Genomic DNA, 20,787 nt, shown 5'->3' on the forward strand with positions numbered 1-20,787 from the left:
TAGAATGATGTTCCTCCTCCTCCTTCAAAAACAAACAAAAATGATGTTTTTGTTTTATTTTGCTTTGTTCTCTAACTATTTAAATTGCATATTTTTCCGTGTGCATAAGCACTGGGCTCTGTATTTTAGGGGAGGCTATGGGTGGTATACCATGGTTCGTGACCATGTCAGTGAAAGCATGATCACGCGCTTGAATGGTTTGGCTTAGACAGTAGGAAACATCTGGTAGTTTCCTCATATTTATCAAGACAGAACTGTGTTTCCTTTAAAAACAGCTTCACATGAACAATGCACTACATAATAGTAGAGGAATTTTATAACACAAGTGTAGAAAACAAGAATGCAGCTATTAAATATAGCACTTAGTTTCAACAATGCTCACTAAAAAGTTCATTCTACTCAAGAGACACATCAATATTTGTATTCTCAGTAACATATCTTTAAGGAAATGATGGACCTTCGAATTTTCTTTCCCATAGCTAATGTCTACCTCAGTAAACTGAGGCACTGAAGCAAATGAAGAGGACTGTGCTATCCCCAACCACACCCTGCCTTCCTCCTAGGTCCATTGGTCTATATGTGCATCACTGATAGGGCCTGGCACTAGAGAAGGTCTTGCCATGGCAACCCCACCAACCCTGCCTCATCGCAGAGACTTGTCTCTACATAGAGATGCTGCTGCTTTCCTCCCTCTCTGCATTCTCCCTTGCTTCATTCCACTAAAAAGAGCACATTTTCAAAGTTTTTTGATCCAGAGCATTGTTCTACAGAAAGGACTATCAGATGACCGGTCTTGAATAGTGGTGCAAATCTGGGTATGTGTATGTATGTGTATAAATATATATAAATGTAAAATTCAAATATGTTAGGAGCCAGTCCCAGATCAACTGGGAAGAAAGGAGCAAACATGAAGTCTGAAAACAGTTTAGAGAAATGAGTGGGGTCTGGTATTTCCGCTTGAACGCCACAGGATTCAAAACCTGATTTCCATAGTCCAAATATTTTAGCTAAGGAATCTTAAAAGTAGGAAGGCTTTGCCTGATATTTCTACTTTCATATAAACCTGTGAGGAATATCTAAATGCTCTCTTGCTTCAGATCTGTGTATTAGAAAATTGGACAAAATAACTAATAGTTATGGTTCCGGAGTTAGCAAATCTATCAACCTCTGTGCTTAGCCCAAAGTAGACATTGCTAATCAATCACAAAATACTCTCCTGCTGAGCTAGAACAGGCTTCACACTTCCCTGTGGCACAGCAGGTTTACTAATCAATTGGAATTGACGTGACAGATTAAACCTATTCGCCTTCCCAGGTTCAGACTTTTCTAAATATAACAGATAAACAACAGTCATTTGGGCAAAACTCATTAATCACTTTTCAAAAGAAATGCTGGAAAACTACCTTGGCAGCCCCTCTTTTCCATTTCGTACATTTACGAAATGGTCATTTTAGGAGATGAATAACAGCAGGTGATCTGATTCCTCCCTTATCTTTCTTTTCCAACAGTGCCCTAAAACTTTATCTCATCCATTTTGAAAAGACTTCTGAGCGCATCATTCTAGAGTCCTCACAACTGTGCTATTTTCAGCAGTGACTGGAAGGACAAGGCGTCCTTCATTTTTTCTGTAACTCACATTTCCCTCCTCCTCAAATTTCCTTTGGTTTCTTCCATCCTCTACAATGTGTATCACCTAGGCATTTCTTTACCATACTGTGTCCCCCTCTCCAGTAACCACCCTTCCACACTGTATAAATCTGCTATCAGATTTTCCTTAGCCTAAAGCAAGCAAATAAAAACAAACTTTTCAACTCCTTCCTTAAACTAGTATCTTATGACTATTTTTTTTTTCCCCATTTAACTACAACATTTCTTCAAAGACTGAGCTGCTTTCATCAGTCTCTTCCTAATCCCTTGCAAGGGTTTAAAAACCCTCCCAATTTGCCACCTGCTCCCCCCGGCTCCTCAAAGCATTCTTGATGTGCTTCCTGTCCTTGGAATCTCTGGCTCTGCACAAATTCATTTCTTCATTGCTTATCTGTTTTGTTTCCTTCACTCAACATTATATAAACCTCCTAAAATCTTATCCTTGACTTTCTTTTCTTTTGCTTCCCTAGTTATCCTTCTCTTTGGAAAACTCGGTTTTGACATTTCCAGCTACCATCTCCTTGTGTATGACTCATTTTATTTTTATTTTTGCTTTTTTAGGGTTGCACCCACAGCATAAAGAAGTTCCCAGGCTAGGGGTCGAGGTGGAGCTGCAGCTGCCAGCCTACACCACAGCAATTCTGGATCCTGAGCAAGGACAGGGATCAAACCTGCATGCTCGTGGATACTAGTCAGATTCGTTTCCTCTGAGCCACAACAGGAAGTCTGAGTATGACTTTTAAAATAATATGAACACCCCAGGCCTTTTTCCAAGAAGCTAGATCCAGGTTTCCAAATCCCCTTTTGAGCATTAAACAGTGACTCCCCTTTTGCAATTACTTTCAACCTTCAAGAGACTTTTAGCCTGAATTTTCACTTGCTGTCTGTCCTGCACATGAAATTTAGTTGCTGTCCTTAGCTGTATTTCCGAGGCCCATTTTTCTAGTTCTCATTTTCACCTTGATTGAAGGCTTTATCTCTCCAAAACAGGAAACCTAAAATTGTTATGTCCCAACATCATGTTCTAGCTTCTATGGTCTCTTTCCATAAGGCCACCTTGCATAAGGCTCTGGAGTTTATCTTAAGCTGCTGTTTTGTTACCATATAGCCCTCATTGAAAACCATCATGGGATCACTGTTATCTTTTGAGTGGGGACTCAGCTCCTTATCTGACAATCGGATGCCTCCATGATTCAGGGTCAAAAAAAACCAATTTTTTTTTTGGTCTTTTCTCTTTTTAAGGCCGCACCCGCGGCATATGGAGGTTTAGCCACCAGCCTACACCACAGCTAAGAGCAACACCATATCCTTAACCCACTGAGCAAGACCGAGGATACTAGTCGGGTTCCTTAAGCCGTGAGCCATGACAGGAACTCCCGTGGGTCAACCAATTTTCAAAGCTTGTGCTCGTGTCAAGCAGGCTACTTCCTGATTCCAAAATACACCGTGACCTTTTTTTCTTATGAATTTGTGCCTTTGTTTTGCCATTTTAAATATCTGGGATAATTTCTTCTACTTCCATCCTCCACCTTGTAAAATTCTCCTCAGCTTTTAACATCTAAATCAAGCAACCTCACTATTCACCTTGAAGCAGAGGTGTGGCTGGGTCTGGGTGGGGTGCTGGCCAAGAAAAAATAAGAAGGCAGTTGAGGAAGTACCTAAGATTTATGTCCGATAGAGGCATATGAATTGTAAACCATGGGATTGCTTAGGGAGAGACATAAAAGCAGCAAAGAGCCTATATCTGGTCTGGAGAAGGACCAAGAATTACTTCCAGGGTAGAAGAAAGAGCATGTTAAGGACACTGAGAAGCTACGGCTGAATACAAGGGGAAAGCCAGGAGAATGTGATATAACACCTTAAAAGACAAAAGTGTCTTAAGAAGGAGATATTGGACTTCCCGCTGTGGCACAGTGGTTAACGAATCCGACTAGGAACCATGAGGTTGCGGATTCGGTCCCTGCCCTTGCTCGGTGGGTTAACAATCCGGCGTTGCTGTGAAATGTGGTGTAGGATGCAGACACGGCTCGGATCCCGGGTTGCTGTGGCTCTGGTGTAGGCCAGTGACTCAGCTCCGATTAGACCCTTAGCTTGGGAAGCTCCAATGCCGCAGGAGCAGCCCAAGAAATGGCAAAAAGACAAAAAAAAAAAAAGGAGATATAATGAACATTGTCAAATACACTGTGAAATTAAGTAAGATGAAAACCTAAAAAGATAATTGCATTTGGTGGCATGGAAGTTGCAGGGATTTCTGCTTTGTTGGAGTGAAGGGAGTTCAAGCTAGATTAGAGTGCTGACTGGTGATGATGAAATGAGAATTGAGAATAATAAAATATGCACAATGTTGTTGATAGGTTTGCTGTAGCTGAAGGGGTGTGAGGGTTTTAGTTTTATCTTTGGGAAAAACTTGAGAGAGCTTCAAAGCAATTGAAAATATTCAGGCTTAAGGGACAATTAGAAAGAATTGCAGAGGAAAAAAAAATTGATTGTGTAAACTTCCTAAAAATGTGGGTGAGGATGGCCTCCCAATAACAGCTAGGAGATTTTGAATTTTACAAGGAAGAGGCCCTCTTGCTAAAGAGAGAAGAGCCTTTGGTGATTTAGGCATGGAGGAAATGTCACCTGATGGTGAAACTGATAGCACTAATGGCCTGAACTTAGCCAGAACACAGATGGGGACTTGAACTCATGTGCTGGGACTTGAACCCACGTGTTGGGACTTGAACACAGCCAAAACCCAGATGGGACTTGAACCCACATGCCAGGACTCAAACCCAACCTAAAGCCAGGTTGGGACTTAATCCCATGCTTTGAAATTCAAGTTACTCACCCTTTGTCTGGACTGAGCAAGGCTCAGGTTCTTTATACCTCCGCACAGTAGGAATTCAGCAAGAAACAATGTGACAGGCAAGAATCAGATTTGTTAGGATAGGACGCTTCTAAAAGAGGCAGGCAGACAGGCAGGGAAGCTCTGCCAGAGGACCTGGTGGGCCAGTTTTATACCCAAGGGGAGGGGGGTGAGAAAGGCCCGCCTCTTCCTTTCAGGGAGTAGTAGCTCCTCCTTAGTATCCGGTAAGGTGTGTATTCAAATCAGCTGAAGGTTGGTCCTCAAACTCCTGCTCTTGGTCTGAATCTAAATGCAGGCTTCATTCCATCCCCCACCCAATGACCTGAGGCAATTCTCGCACCTCCACCAGTTAAGCAAGCCTGCCTTATTCTGACGTTTTTCTTGAATTTACAGTGGTCTCCCAACAGCTCCCAGGTTTCCCTCTTTATCTATGATCCCCTGTTAGGACTTCCACAACCACCTGTGCCTACTCTATCCCTATAGATGGCACGTACTTTCCCTCTGAGACAGTAGGTAATGTCAACTACTAACACCAAGGAAGAAGCGGAAAGTAGCAGGGATGGAAGTTTCAGGAAAACGGAAAAGGTTTAAAATAGTCACTGCTGAGTAATTGACTGTCAGATTATATGGGGGGAAAAAAGTTACTGGAATGTCAACAGTGAATACAAGCAAGGAGAGAATCATTAAGTGGGTTTATCCAGGACTGGTATTTTGCAAGACAAACGATATCAAAATAAATTTATTTAGAATGTGAGCAAGGATGTTATTGAAATGTTGCATAATGGAATATCCCAGTTAAAAGGAATGGAAGAGAAACAGATAACTACTGTATTTTTTAAAAAGGAGTTGTGGGAGTTCACTTGTGACACAGTAGGTTAAGGAGGCAGCCTTGACACTGCTGTGGCTGGGGTTTGCTCCCTGGCCCAGGAACTTGTGCATGATGCCTGCATGGCAAAAAAAAAAAAAAAAAAAAGAGTTTTAAGTGGATTGGTGGTCTTGGGGAGAGGTAAGAAGTGTCTCAGATGCCTTATCTTATTGCCCAAGTAAAAGTTCTCTTCAAGCAGTCTCATTTATTACAGTTGTTGATAAGTTGATCATAAGTGGGAAGAATATTGAACATTCCTTCTAACGTCGCCCACCATGTACTGCCATATTTCCCTGTGGTGGTGTCGTAGCTTCCTGAAGCACCCTGGGAGCACACTTGACCTTGGTCATGACAGATGCTCAATAAATATCTGTTGAAAGAATGAACGGAAGAGAAAGTAAGGATGATATATTTTAGTTTGGCCTTTAGTCACAGGTTGTTTTGCCAACACATATCTTACTGATGTCACTTCCTTTTCTTGCTACTTTAAGAATTGGTAGAAGATATTTTAGTCTTTTATTGATCCAAAGATTGAAGCGTTACATTGAGTCACTCAAACCAGCAAAACAAATGCTTTATTTGTTCATTAAACATACATGGGTGCTTTCTGGACATTCACAACATGAGGCAGAAAATTGTCAAATTTTCCAGTAATTATGATTCTCTCCAGAGGGCAAGCCTGGGAGTGAGTCACCAGCTTGTCTGGACAGCATCAGAACATTATTTATGTGCATAGACCCTGTGGCTATGCCTGCAGCTGACTCTGAAAGGTAACTGCTTTTCCAATTCATTTTTGGCTTGCTTCTTTAAGAAGGAAACAACTGGATGTAACAGGACAGAACTACCCTGAACATCACCGTCAAGAGAATGTTTTCTGACTGTTGCTGGTGACATGAATGCTGTTCCTATTAGAGTAGTAATTAGCCACCTGTTAAAATATGAATGTTTCCATTTTTACCTCTGAATCTGTAAAGGATTGGAGTAAATCTGATTTAATCCCCTTATATATTTTATTACAATTATACTGATATCTTTCAGCCAGTTTTGTCTAGCTTAACTTTATTTTACTCTTTTCTTTTTCAAGGATATTTCTTATAGTGTCAAAGGCACTGTTAGTGAAAAGCTTAATTTTTTTTTAAGCTTTTCAAAAAACAGCTGTAAACTAGATTGTGTAGCGCTATTTTAGTGACATCACTGAGTCATTATGTGATATTTTATTACTGAATTGAGTGAATTTTTTACTTGCCCAGTTAAGGTGTGACCATTAAAATAGCAGATCTATTTTATGCAACATACCAAATTTTGTGTACATGATGCCATGTGGACTAATTGAGGTTAAAATATTACGCCCTAAGGGAGTTCCCATCTTGGTGCAGCGGAAAAAAATCTGACTAGAAACCATGAGATTGCGGGTTCGAACCCTGGCCTCGTTCAGTAGGTTAAGGATCCAACGTTGCCATGAGCTGTGGTGTGGATGGTAGATGGGGCTCAGACCTGGTGTTGCTGCGGCTTTAGCATAGGCTGGCAGCTGTAGTTCCGATTCGACCCCTAGCCTGGGAACCTCCGGATACCGCGCGAGCAGCCCTAGAAAAGGCAAAAAGACAAAAAAAAATTATCTAATATTTTGCTAACATATTAATTTATTATATTAATTAATTAATTTATTTTGGGGCTGCACCCTTGGCATGTAGAAGTTCCCAGAGCAGGGATAAAACCTGAGTCACAGTAGTAATCTGAGCCATAGTAGTGACAACACTGAATCCTTAACTGCTAGGCCACTAGCAAACTCCACATTTTTAATATATAGGTTCATGAGAGATATTGGTCTATAGTTTTCTTCTCCTATAATATCTCTATCAGGTTGGTATCAGGCTTATGCTGATCTTCTGATATAAGTTCAAAACTGTTCCACTTTCCTTTATTTTCTTAAAATTTTATGGTGCACTGCTATTATTTATTTCTAAAGATTTAATGGAATTTATTCATGGAACTATCTAGGCTTGGGTGTTATCTTTATTTATGGTAGTGAATTCAATTTCTTTAGTATAGTGAGTCATTCTTAAGTTTTAGCACCACAATCACCTGGCAGGCTTGTTAAACCCTAAATTGTTGAGTACCCTTCCAAGACTCTGTGGGCCTGAGGGGAGGCCCAAAATTTGCAGTTCCAATTAAGTTCCCAGGAGCTGCTGCCGCTGGCCAATAGGAATGGTTACTTTAATGTCCCAGTGTGATCATTTTACATCTGTTCCATGCCTGGATTTTCTTCTATTGACTGTTTATTCTTGACAATGTGTTTTCTTGCTTTTTTAATGCATATCATAATATTTTTTTATGAACGCTGGTCATTGTGTCTAAAAGAAATAGTGAGGGGTCTGGAGAGATGGAGAATTTTCATCAGTTCTCTTCACCCTCAGACAAAAAAAAGACCCTAATTTTCCTGCACCTGCATTGTGAGCCATCTCTGCATTCCTACCCCTTACTCTGGGTGGGTGGGGGGGACCATTGCTGCTGCCTTATATTTTGCACAAGGCCCAGACTGCAGGGGGCTTTTTCCCAGTTCTGCTCTGCCCTCCATCTCAACCCTTCCTGCCTCCTGCTGGAGAGGGTGTGGTTGTCCCTCTCTACCCTTCTTTTTTCTCCCTTAATGAGACCTCGTGTTGGCCAGGGTGGTGATTTTTTTTAATGTGCCTCGCTGTGTTCACAGGAAGGATCTAAGGCAAGATGAAGGAGTGAATCTATGCACAGGATTATTTTTAAATGCTTCAGATACTGCAATGTTAGGAAACTACACTCCTTTGACAAGAACACGCACCCCACTCTCAGGGAAAATAGGAGGGGGAAAAGGAGTTTTCCAGTTGTGTCTAGAATTGAGACACTTAAACTGAGGAGGCTTCAGGGGGTTGCATATGAACCTGACATTGGTACTATCCAAATGAATTAAAGACTGGGGAGAGTGTGCCTTTAAAAGGCAAAGGGCTTTTGAACCGGGTTAAAATGTTTTGAGGTTTTTTTTTTGTTTTTTGTTTTTTGTTTTTCATTTATTACATGTGGGTCATGGCCAGATTCTGACACAAAGCAGCACCTACTGGCGAGGTCACAGATAGTACCATGATTGAATCCGTTTAGGAGCTTTGAACTAACTATAAGGGTGCTCCACATCCTCGAAAGGCAGTGCCAGTTGTCACAGTGTGCAACTTGGTATTCTTGATCAAAACAGCTTCCATATAAAAACTACCTCATGCTTACTTGCAAACTGTAATTCTTATGACAGCCCCCTAAAATAGGAGTTACTAATCACATTTTACACATTAAAAAAACACATGGAAACAAAAATGGAGGTCTTCAGGTTACACATCGTCTCTAGGCACAAATACCTGGCATAAGGCAAAACAAAGACTTTACAGCAAGACAAGTCAGCTTGACTCATGTCTTTTAATCCTTTGCCAACACTGCTTCTTTGTAGTCTTTAGATGTCATAAATTGGACACTCCCGCTTTATAATGTATTTTACTTTTATGGTTTTGCATTTCTTTTGCTTATTTTTCTGGTGTTTCTTAGAACGGCTCATTTTGGAAATTACATCCTGGCTCATCAGCTCTGAGGAGAAAAAGAAAAGGGAGCTGCTTGTCTGCACTGTGCCAAGGGTCGCTCACCTTGAACATGAGAAAGCCCTCTAGGGCTGGCATTTATTAAGAAATTCTTTCTGGAAAATGGATGGTACAAAAAAGACCACTCTTTCTTACCCTACCCATGAAGAGTCTCTTGCAAAAGTACTACTTAAAAATGTGCCAGATATTACCTTTTTAGTAGAGCTCGCAGTTCAGTCCAAACAAGAGCATAATGGTCATTTATATATAGCACAGAGTCCCTTATAGGCAAAATAAAATTGGGACAATAGCAGAGAAAACCTAAACACTGCATTAAATGTTTGGGTCCTGGATGATGTAGTTTTAGGCTCGCAGCAAATGGAAATAATTTTATTTTCGTAATGGGACCTAAATATATAGGTTCTCTGGAAAAAAATAAAGTAGAAAAATTTTTATTCTAAGTTTGTATACATCCTTAACAAGCCATTCTTACTCCTCTGATAGTTACAGACTTGAGTCCGAAAAAAATTAACTTTACCTCTTGAAAGACTGTTAGCATTCATCTCAATTTTACTGATTGCTTGACACCTTATAATTTCCTTGAGACTAACATTTTTGGGTTCTTAATTCAAATGAGTTTTGCTACTGTTCTCAGCTTACTGATAAGATGATTATGTATGCTGCATCTCAATGTGCTTTCCGGTGATAAATTATATTATAATTGTCCCTGCCAGAGCTGCTAGAGTTAAGTGTCTGGTAGCATTTTCATTATACAAGTCTTTTTCCTCCTCAAGGGTTTGTAACTTTACCCTTCTTAAGTACGTTGTTATTATTCAGTTACTAATAGAATATGCATATTAGAGCAGGACAAAAACAGATATCCCTAATATTTATACTTAGACCTGCTCTCAATGGAATACTTCTTTGATTAAAACTTTCATTGTGGAAAGGAAGAACTTCTCCCCCCTCCTTGGTATAGAAACAACAATGGGGGGTTAGTTGTTGTTGGTTTGAAAAAGACATGGAAGAGGACAGAGTTTCTTCTGTGCCTGAGTCTACTCTGCCTCCTACACACATACAGACGTGTCACCAGGAATATGCTATTGGTTGTGTTCATGATGGTTCAACAGAGTTCCACAGAGGCTAACGCAGACTGATGAGATGTGAAAGACGGGCTGCTCATCAAAACAAGTTATTTTCTGGACTGTCAACATTGCATGATGAGTACATGACACAACTCGTGCTGGACACAAAATTGAGTGCACCCAATGGAACACAGAGGGGTAGATGGAGTTCCTGGCATGAGGTAATAGTGGAAAGTCACAGACAAATGCTCACAGAAATTTCTATGTATTTTTATATAGCACATTGTGGCAAATTCCTTTTTTTTTTTTCCTGTCTTTTGTCCTTTTTTAGGGCCACACCTGTGGCATATAGAGTTTCCCAGGCTAGGGGTCTAATCGGAGCTACAGTTGCCAGCCTACGCCACAGCCACAGCCAACGCCCTATCCAAGCCGCGTCTGCAAACTACAGCACAGCTCACGGCAATGCCAGATCCTTAACTCACTGAGCGAGGCCCGGGATCGAACCAGCTACCTCTGCTGCACCACGATAGGAACTCCAACATTGTGGCAAATTTTTAAAAAGAGTTGCAGGTAGAGAATTTACAGAGACATACCTGTTAATATCTAAATATAATATACAAACTATCTGGTCTAGAAAAATGACCACAGATGTTGAAATGTACGTATTTACATATAAACGTGTATATGTGTGTTTGTATGTATATTATATATCCAATATAAATGTCCTGCAAATTTACATGAGGATGTGGGTTCAATCCCTAGCCTCGCTCAGTGGGTTATAGATCTGGCGTTGCCGCAAGATGGTGTAGTCTGGCATCTGCAGCTCTGATTTGACCCCTAGCCCAGGAACTTCCATATGCCACCAGTGTGGCCCAACAAAACAAAAAATAAAATAAACAAGTCATGAGGATGTAATGTACAGCATGGTGATTACAGTTAATAATACTATACTGCATATTGGAAAGCTGCTAAGAGAATAGATATTAGAAGCCCCCCCTAAAAAAGGAGTTCTGTGGTGGCTCAGCAGGTTAAGGATCTAGAGTAGTCACTGTTGTGGCACAGATTCAGCCTCTGGCTCTGAAACTTCCTGCATGTCGCAGGTAAGGCCAAAAAAAAGAAATGTCGCCATCATTTAAGAAAAAAAAAATTGTTAACTATTTATGGGGATGGATATTAACTGGAGTTATTGCTCATTTCACAGTCATACAAATATCAAATCACTATATTCTACACTTGAAAGTAATGTATATGTCAATTATATCTCAATTTTTAAAAAAAACTTAAAAATGTGCAACAACTGTTTAGAGACTTGGAAGGCAATTTGAATACTGAATAAAGTTTTAGAAATGTTATTAATATTTCGTCCATACTGAATTCAAAAGCAGTGCTAAGCAATCCATGTTTACAAAGTTGTTTGTAAATTCATTCAACTTGTTTTTCATCACAAAACACCATCCTTTCTTTAATCCTTCCATATCATTGATTCACGTAATATTTAATGAAGTCACATAATTAAAATAAAATGCACAAATGACATTAAAACAAGTTTTAGAAACACGAACATAAACTGGCCGTAACCATCTGAACGTAACCATGGCCGTAGTTGTGATGGCTGGGACTCTTGGATTATATTTTTGTATGACAACTACTGTAGATACTTAATAATTATGTGACCTCGGATGACTTATTCTAAACCTCAGTTTCTACTTTTTGAAAGGATCATAACTGAGTTGTTATAAGGAGTAAATCACTTAGCACAACACCTGACACATAAGATGTTCCCTAAATGTTAGGAAGGATGAGGATGATGAGAATCAGAGAAGGCTTCAAACTGAGAAGATGTAATCATACTTGAGCAAATAGGTTACTTTACTCCCTACACCATCTCTTTGTACATTAATTTTCTGTAACAGTTGTTAACTTGTAAAACTTCTCTAGCAAACAGATAGCCACACTTTTAATAGGCACTTCAGGTTCTAGGCGCTTACCATTCCTAGGTTTTTCTAAGGACAGGGACTGTCCTAAAGGACAGGATTGAATATTTTGGAGATACTAGCCGCTGCTGGGAGAAATAGAAAACTTGAAGTGTCACAGGCAGAGTCACAAGCAAAAGTTCTGAGTAGGGTTGGGACAGGAAAAAAAAAAACTACAGGGAGTTCAGAGTTCCCATCGTGATGCAGAGGAAATGAATTCGACTAGGGACTATGAGGTTGCAGGTTTGATTCCTGGCCTTGCTCACTGGGTTAAGGATCCGGCGTGAGTTGTGATGTAGATTGCAGATGCGGCTCGGATCTGGTGTTGCTGCGGCTGTGGCTGTGGCCAGCGGCTGTTGCTCTGATTTGACCCCTAGCCTAGGAACCTCCATGTGCCACAGGCGTGCCCCTAAAAAGACAAAAAACAAAAACAAAAAACCCAACTACAGGGAGTCCATGAAGAACACGTCTCCTACTAGATTGACTTAATTTTCTTTAATGTACTATGCCCCATTTTGTGCATAAGATAATGAAAGCTGTAATCTATCTCGGTGGTTCCAAGTATTTAAAAGTATTTAACTTTATACATTATATGTTTGATCTAAATAGTTACAATCTCTTCTTTATCTTATTCTCAAATATTGGTGTCTGCAGGCTTCTGTCAACCTCCTCTCGCTTTGAATGCTCTCAGAGAATTGGATTTACTTCCATGGCCTCAACACTAACAAAATATTATGTGTTTACCTTGTTTAAGAATCTGCATAGCCCTCAGGCATTTGCATACAGCTCCTCTAAAATGCTAAACTTTTCATTTCTCACTACTTTAACAAATCCTTTTTAAAGGTTGTTTGCTCAAGCCAGACTCCTGGGACCCAACTTTGCCTTCTTTACTCCTCTCATCCAAATACACCTTCCAGACTTGTTAGTAATTCTTTTTAGGGGGTGGAGGGGAGCACCTGTGGCATACCAAAGTCCCCTGGCCAGAATCAAACCCACGCCACAGCAGTGATAATGCCAGATCCTTAACTGGCTGAGCCACCAGGGAACTCCAGTATTTCTTTTTTTCTTCCCCCCCCCCTTTTTTTTTTTTGCTTTTTAGGGCTGCACTCATGGCATATGGAAGTTCCCAAGTTAGGGGTCACATTGGAGCTATATTTGCCAGTCTGCACCACAGCAACTCAAGATCCAAGGCATATCTCTGACCTACACCATAGCTTATGGCAACACCATATTCTTATCCCACTGAGAGAGTCCAGGGATCAAACCTGCATCCTCATGGATACTGGTTGGGATTGTAACCTGCTGAGCCACAGTGGGAACTCCTCTAGTATTTCTGTATGAAACAAACATTAAAGTTTTACTACAAAAAAAAATAGATATCTGTTTTTCTAAGGCAGCATTCCAAATATCTAACATGATTAGTTATAAAGGGAAGGATTACTGTTAATAGCTGTAGAGGTTGATTCTATGATATGAGAGTTCTATGACATAAAAGCTGTCATAGATGAGGGGAAATTTGAAATGAGATTTAAAAGGAGGCGAGACTTTGGGGGACTGATAGAGGGAGGCTGGTAGAACATCTTAGCTAAAGGCAAGAGATATCTGCAAGAATCTCAAGGGGACAAGCAGGATTATCAAGTAGTGTAGTAAAGTTGGGGTGAATGAGGACAAAGGTAAGTTATGGGATCTGAGCACCAGAGAGTCATTCATCTCATCAGTGTCTTTGAGCAGTGCCATCAAAGCAGTGCCACGAAACTATGTTGCAACATCAAACATGTACATAGCCAGTAGGAAGAAGAAATAATAAAGAATTGATACTGGGAGAGGAAGCTGGACAAAGAGACGTTTTCCTTCATGAGAAATTGTCTGGGGCAGTTTTTAAGTTAAGAAAAGGGAAAAAATGAAATGAGAAAGAGAAGTGACAATAAAGCGAGTTAATGTAACAAAGCATAGGTGGCGGACACACACTGGGCATTATCTCAGAAAGGACATTGGACAATTTTCCTCCAAGATCACAAGGAAGTCAAATCTATGAGGGACAATAGCTGAAGAAATCTGAGGCAGAAGAAATGCAACATTGACAGAGTGTTTATTATATGGCTCTGGACACAGGAAGTTGAAAGTGAGGAGTCTTCAACCCAGCTGGGAAGCATTTAAAAATACCAGCGCTGTCAGAGATAGAAAACAAACTTACGGTTACCAGAGGGGAAGGGGGTGGGAGGAGGGATAAATCTGAGATTAACACATACACACTACTTTATATCAAATAAATAAACAACATAGTCCAAGTGTATAACACAGGTAATGATGTTCATTACTTGTAAAAACCCATAATGGAAAGAATCTGAAAAAATACATATGTATAACTGAATTGCTTTGCTGTATGCCTGAAATTAGCACAACATTTTAAATCAACTATAGTTCAATAAAAAGATAAAATACCAGTGCTGGGTCACACTTCCAGAGACTCTTATATATGTGGTCTGATGTGGAGCCCAGGTGTCAGCATCTTAAAATATTCCTCAAGTGATTTTAATGTCCAACCAGAGTTGAGAGAAAGGCTGGGATGCCTGGATTTACAGGCAGTAGAGAAGGTTTGAACTCCTGTGGAGATGAAAGAGGCAATAAGGAATGATATCTTTTGACTAAAACTCAGGAAAAAGTGAGGCCAGAAGAGGCCGGAAGAGTGAAGATAAGTTTTCCTGTGTATCTGGTGGGTGGGTGCAGCCCTCTGCATTCTCCTGCCCCTTATTTATTTAGTTCACACTCATTATTATTCCTTCCACCTGTTTGCCTTTATTCCTGACCAGCCCCAGGGCTCTTTGCTTTTTCATCACTTCCCTTTTCATCATCTGCTTCCCTTGCCTCTTCCATTCTTCACACTTTTCAACTTTCCTAATTTTCTGCCCATTAGTTCCTTTCTACTGTCCTGTAGCCAAAGGAACAAAAATCACTCTGGCCAGGCAGGGAACAGAAACCAGTCAGTTTTGATAAATGAACCAAGCCCGAGCTGCTTGCAGAATCCAGCAGGCCTGCAGGATCTAGCACTGCCACTGAAGCTGCAGAGAAGGTTGAAGCAGGAGAAGCAAAGGGCAGAGCACCCTCCCCATCCCCCACCCCCCTTTCATGCATTTACCTGCAGAGTGATCATCTCAGGTTCTTCTGGAAAAGCCACCGTAATATAGACCAGTCAAAGAATATGAGCGAAATAGTGGCAACCAGCTCTTGCTTTCCTGTGCCAGTGGGTATGACTGGGTGATAAAACTACTTGGAACTGTTTTGTTAACAAGTGAGAGAATGGAATTTGAAATAGCTTGAACAACAACAACAACAAATTCATTAAACAGAAACGTCCTAAGGATGCCAAAGACAGATAAGGACTAAAATCCAGAACTACAATTTTCCAGATGTCTCTCCCATATTTTCCCCTGTATTAGGCTGGATTTGGTTTCTTTTTTTTATCTTCCATCTTGCATGCCAGTGTGCTATGCTGCTTTTCATCCCAACAGTGATAACTGTTCCATGGATAACAGTTCCAGCCAGAGAAAGTGTGTGTGTGTGTGTGTGTGTGTGTGTGTGTAAGAGAGAGAGAGCCCTGATTTTAGCACACTTAAGAAATAATCCACAGGAGTTCCCACTGTGGCTCATCCGTAAGGAACCCGACTAGTACCCCTGAGGACACAGGTTCCATCTCTAGCCCTGTTCAGTGGGTTAAAGATTCGGCCTTGCCTCGAGCTGTGGTGTAGATCGAAGACGTGGCTTGCTTCTGGCATTGTTGTGGTTGTGGTGTAGGCTGGCGATCTGATTGGACCCTTAACCTGGGAACTTTCATATGCCACAGGTGGGGCCCTTTACAAAAAGAAAGAAATAATCCAATTGGTTTATTGGGGTCAGGTGTTGACTTTAGTCCTGGTCATCTACAGCTAAAACATTCAGCTCTTCAATACCGTCTTCACTGCCAGGTTTGCACCCTTCTAAATTAAGGGGTAGAAGCATGAAGAATCTGAGCCCCCAAAAGGCAGTTGCTCCAGAGACAGACTGTTTGAATCTTGTTTTGTAACTGAATTTTTAACTTCCCTTTGGAAGTTTGATACATAAAATCTCTATTTTGAAATAAAATGAATAATATATTTCTTAAATCAAAGACTGTATTCACCCAGGGAAAATGCTGTAAGTGTACTTAAATGTAAAGAAAATCTTGTTTGGAAAAATTACAAATGTTGTGAATTTAGGCAGGTATCAAACTTCACTTAAGCTCTCTGAGTGTGAAACAGAAGATGGCATAGGGCCTCCAGAAGTGCATTGCACACCTACACAAAAGTTAAAAGAAGAGCTACTAGGGAATATAATATATAATATATAACATATATAATGGATAGCCAGGACCTACTGCATAGCATAGGGATATCTACTCAACACTCTGTAGTGACCTATATGAGAAAAGATCTGAAAAGGCATGGGTGTATGTATACGTATAACTGATTCACTTTGCTGTGCACCTGAAACTAACAGCATTGTGTTTATCATGATTTTTATTTTTCCCCCTTATAGCTGGTTTACAGTGTTATGTCAATTTTATACTGTACAGCATGGTGACCCAGTTACACATACATGTATACATTCTTTTTTTCACATTATCATGCTCCATCATAAGTGACTGGACATAGTTCCCAATGCTACACAGCAGGATCTGATTGCTAATCCATTCCAAAGGCAATAGTCTGCATCTATTAACCCCAAGATCCCCATCAATCCCACTCCCTCCTCCTCCCCCTTGGCAACCACATGTCTATTCTTCAAGTCCATGATTTTCTTTTCTGTGGAAAGGTTCATTTGTATTGTATATTATATCCAGATATAAGTGATATCATATGGTATTTCTTTCTCTTTCTGACTTATTTCATTCAATATGAGAGTCTCTAGTTCCATCCATACTGCTGCATATGGCATTATTTTGTTCTTTTTTATGGCTGAGTAGTATTCCATTGTCTATATATACCACATCAAAAATAAAATAAAATTTTAAACAATTTAAAAAAAATAAACACAATCACAACTACTTTCAAAGTTACAAAAAGAAAATAGATAATAAATTTTTTAAAAAGTCAAATGAAAATGATGAAAAATCAGCCATAGTAAAAAAAAAAAAAAACTTTGGTGTTCTATATTCCCTCATAGTCTGACACTACAGCTAATGACAGACCAACTCTAATTAGCATGGAAGCCCAGTTTTACAAAACAAAGATGAAATTAAATTGTTAGCCTTTGAAAGCTAATAGAACCTGTCAAGTAAGGTTTAAGAACATTAATTGACAATTTCCAGGTTTAAAGATTGTCTTAAGAATTAAATTTATATCTTTACACACAGGGTTCAAAAATTTCCTAATTTAATGGTAAAATAACATAGGATAAATTTGGAAAAGCCAATCCTGGAAACTTCTATAATTTGTGAAGAATAGAAATCTTAGTTGTGGTAATAATGATACTGCTTTTTCTAGACTAGAGTCCTAATAAATTAGGATGAGGCAGTGTTTACTATTTTATGAACGCTAGCTTCCAAAACTGAACATTTAAGTGATTCTAATAGTGGCATGTAATATGAAAAGGATCACCACTATTTTATGTAACTGTGACCTTCAACCCACTTTGGATAAATTCAAAGAAAAGTGTTCCCAATCTATTCATTGTAATGTGGACTAAGTATACACAGGAGACTCCCTAAAAAGTTATAAAGATGGGGTGGTAATCAACAGCATCCCAAGAGTTGCTGTATGGTTTTAGAATGCAGATATTTTTCCTTGAAAGTAACTTCCACAACCATACAAATGACTCTTAAGTAACAAAAATGGTTACTAATAGAAGGAAAAGCTGCCTCAGTGGAAGGGCAGCAAATGAACAATATTTCCCATCCTTGAAGCTTCCTTATTCATAGGAACATGTTTGGAAATCATATATTTAGGAAGTTGAAAGACATGTCAGTTCATGGATGCTTTTGAGTAAAATAGAAGAATGCAAGTCATCAACTTTTAGCCAATTACCTGAGGGTGTGCTCACTTCATATTGATCTTTTCCTACTTCTTCCAATTTATAATACTTACTGAAATCTCACACAACCTATCTTTCTGTGTTGTTTGATCATTTGATTATTTATATCTTATTTTTCATATTCTCTCTACCCTTGACTCTCCATAATTTTGGAAAAAAATCATTTGCTCTATCTCTACTTGGCTTATGATGATTTTAAATGCCCTAGTCAGTTTCACCGAGTTTATCTATAAATTGAAACACTGAACTGCAGAAATTTAATGTATGTTATTTTCAGTCAACTTTAGATGAGTGATAATTACCCAAATATTTACCAAATAATTTGATGAGTTCCTACAATATTTTTTCTGTCTTCACAGGGAGAGTATGCATTACTAATCATTCTCAGTCAGAGGTTCTTTGTAAATGAAATATCTAAATTCATAGCCAATCTGTTATACCAAATTGGTGTTATGCAAGAGCATTTGCATTAAAGATCTTTCACTTTGAAATGAAATTTTGTACAATCTAACATTCATGAGAGAGGTAAATAACTGGGTTTTGCAAAGACTGTTCATCAAAACCTTTGTTTAATAGAGGGGGAACAAAGAAATCATTAAATGTTGGTGGAAAATGGGGTTTCTGCTTTGGGAAATGCACTCATTCAGCCTGACGGCCCCTAGAACATTCAGGAAGTATCTTCTCTCATCTGGGTAGAGTGGCAGTGCCTGGAGAAGCTAATGAATGCATGTCCAAATTGAACCTCTTTGGTTGGCAGGTTTTCCTCCATCTCCGTCTGTTCTTGAGAAGAAAACAACTTTCTTGACCTTTTAAATAGCTGAACTTCAAAATAATTTTAGAATTTGCATATTTTGAGCTTTTTTTCTAAACTCTGGACACATACAATACAAATAGAATCCTTACCTTGTTACCATTTTCTAAATAGCAAAAATGAGGTAGTGGTCGCCCTTAGACAGGACATGTGTCTCATTCACTTTGTCATCCTTACAATGATAATCCTGCTCAGCGCATAGAAAATAGTTCAAAAATTCCACTTGTGTTATAAAATGAATGTCATACAAAAATGAGGAGAAAAATAAAATTGCAAATGCAGCTGGGGATAAACATGTTAAATATTTTATAGTATCCAGCTTTTGACCAAAAAAACTTACTAATCAGGGCTTTCAAAATTTGTTCATTTTTTTTCCCTTCAAATCTTTAGTGTCTCCAGTAATGTACTAGCTGGAAGATATACCTAAATGTTGTGAATTTTCAAGGTGAACATAGAAAACTTGAAAAAGGAAGGACAGAATAAATAGAGCTTGTCTGATTCCTGAAAAGGGTGCAATGCCATTATCAAAACATTTTAAATAATTGTGAGTTAGTTATAATAATCAATGAGGATATTTATGTTATTATGTTATTAAGAAAATTACTTGCAGAATGCATTGCACAATATTAAGACAACTTCCAGTGTAGCTAATTGATAAATCTAATAGATTCAAATATATATTATACACACTGTAAGTAATATTTAAACAAAAATAACTATAAAATCTAATATATACAAAGGTAATTCTGCTTATCTTCAAGCTTTATCTGAAAGCCAAGATTTGTCTTTTAACCACATATCCTCAGACCTGTGGGAAAAATATCCCTTTACAGGGGACGGGGGCACAGGGTGTGCCATACAATGAGGTTCAAATCTAATAATGACAGAATTAACACAATGTTTCTAATGCATTAGCAAACAATAAATGAAATTCTAGGACATGAATACAGGAAATTTATTTCTCCTTTGAAATTCTGGGACAATTTCAAGCACAGTGTTTTTCTTAAAGTAACAGCTAGTGCTAAAATTTAAATTACAAGCAAGTCTTACAATTCAGGGGAGAAAAAAGAATCCAGAAATGCTTCTGCTGAACGAAAACAGCCCCTACTCCTTCTGCAGGACCCTCATGCATTAGTTCTCTTAGATACCAATGCTCAGGCTAGCCAACATTTCTGGAAAGTTCTGGACCTTCTGTCCAGGTTTTTCTAAGACCATCCCTAAATATGCTTTATGGTTCCAGCATAATTATTAACGAAGCCAACTTTCATTCCCCAAAGTGTTTCAGTCTGGATAATAAATTATAGAGTTACCCTATTTTAGGTTAAGGCAACAAATAGGAAATTTTATTATTGATATGGATTGGTTGCTAATGAGATTTAACTAAGAAAGTTTTCATTATGTAGCAACTTTCCATGAAGTAAGCTGACTTTTAAAGGAGCAGGAAAATGCTTTATTAAATAAAAATTTTTAAGATATTTTATAACATTTTTTAACAGCTGCAAAAAATTTTTTAGAGTCCAGTTGGAATGAAAAAAAAAAAAAAAAAAAGGCAAGCAGTCCTGAGAAAATTCCTGAAAGAGTTTTATTTTCCTTAAAATAGGGCTTTATTTGAGGCACCAGATTATGGTTGTATTTCTTCCTACCCAGAAGAGGCCACATCACATTAAGTCTTTGGCCACAATTCTGTGGTAGATATTAGTGTATAATCCTCTCCATGTGTGATTGAGTGTGAAGCGTTAGCTCTACAATGTGAGCTGCCATTTGTCAAAGTTTGCTTCTTCTGTGTTATAATGTCCACGGCAGTGCCTAAGTAGCCAGGCAACAAAACCACTATACACAAAATGCTATCACTGGTGTTGGCTGAAAGGCAGAACACGTTGACCCAAGGTTATTTTCTGATTCAATTAACATTTATAGAAAGCCTAT

General features: G+C 39.0%; 1 long non-coding RNA gene across 1 annotated transcript; it reads right to left on the minus strand.

Annotated features, from left to right (window-relative positions):
• Positions 1–5,545: 5,545 nt before the first annotated feature.
• LOC125110920 (uncharacterized) lies at positions 5,546–15,677 on the minus strand. The gene is made up of 3 exons (XR_007130760.1): positions 15,142–15,677; positions 14,448–14,609; positions 5,546–5,730 (listed from the first exon to the last, which is right to left on the minus strand). It is a non-coding gene; the product is annotated as an uncharacterized LOC125110920 (long non-coding RNA).
• Positions 15,678–20,787: the final 5,110 nt, after the last annotated feature.

This window comes from Phacochoerus africanus, chromosome 11 (genome assembly GCF_016906955.1).
Source record: "Phacochoerus africanus isolate WHEZ1 chromosome 11, ROS_Pafr_v1, whole genome shotgun sequence".
NCBI classification, from domain to species: domain Eukaryota; kingdom Metazoa; phylum Chordata; class Mammalia; order Artiodactyla; family Suidae; genus Phacochoerus; species Phacochoerus africanus.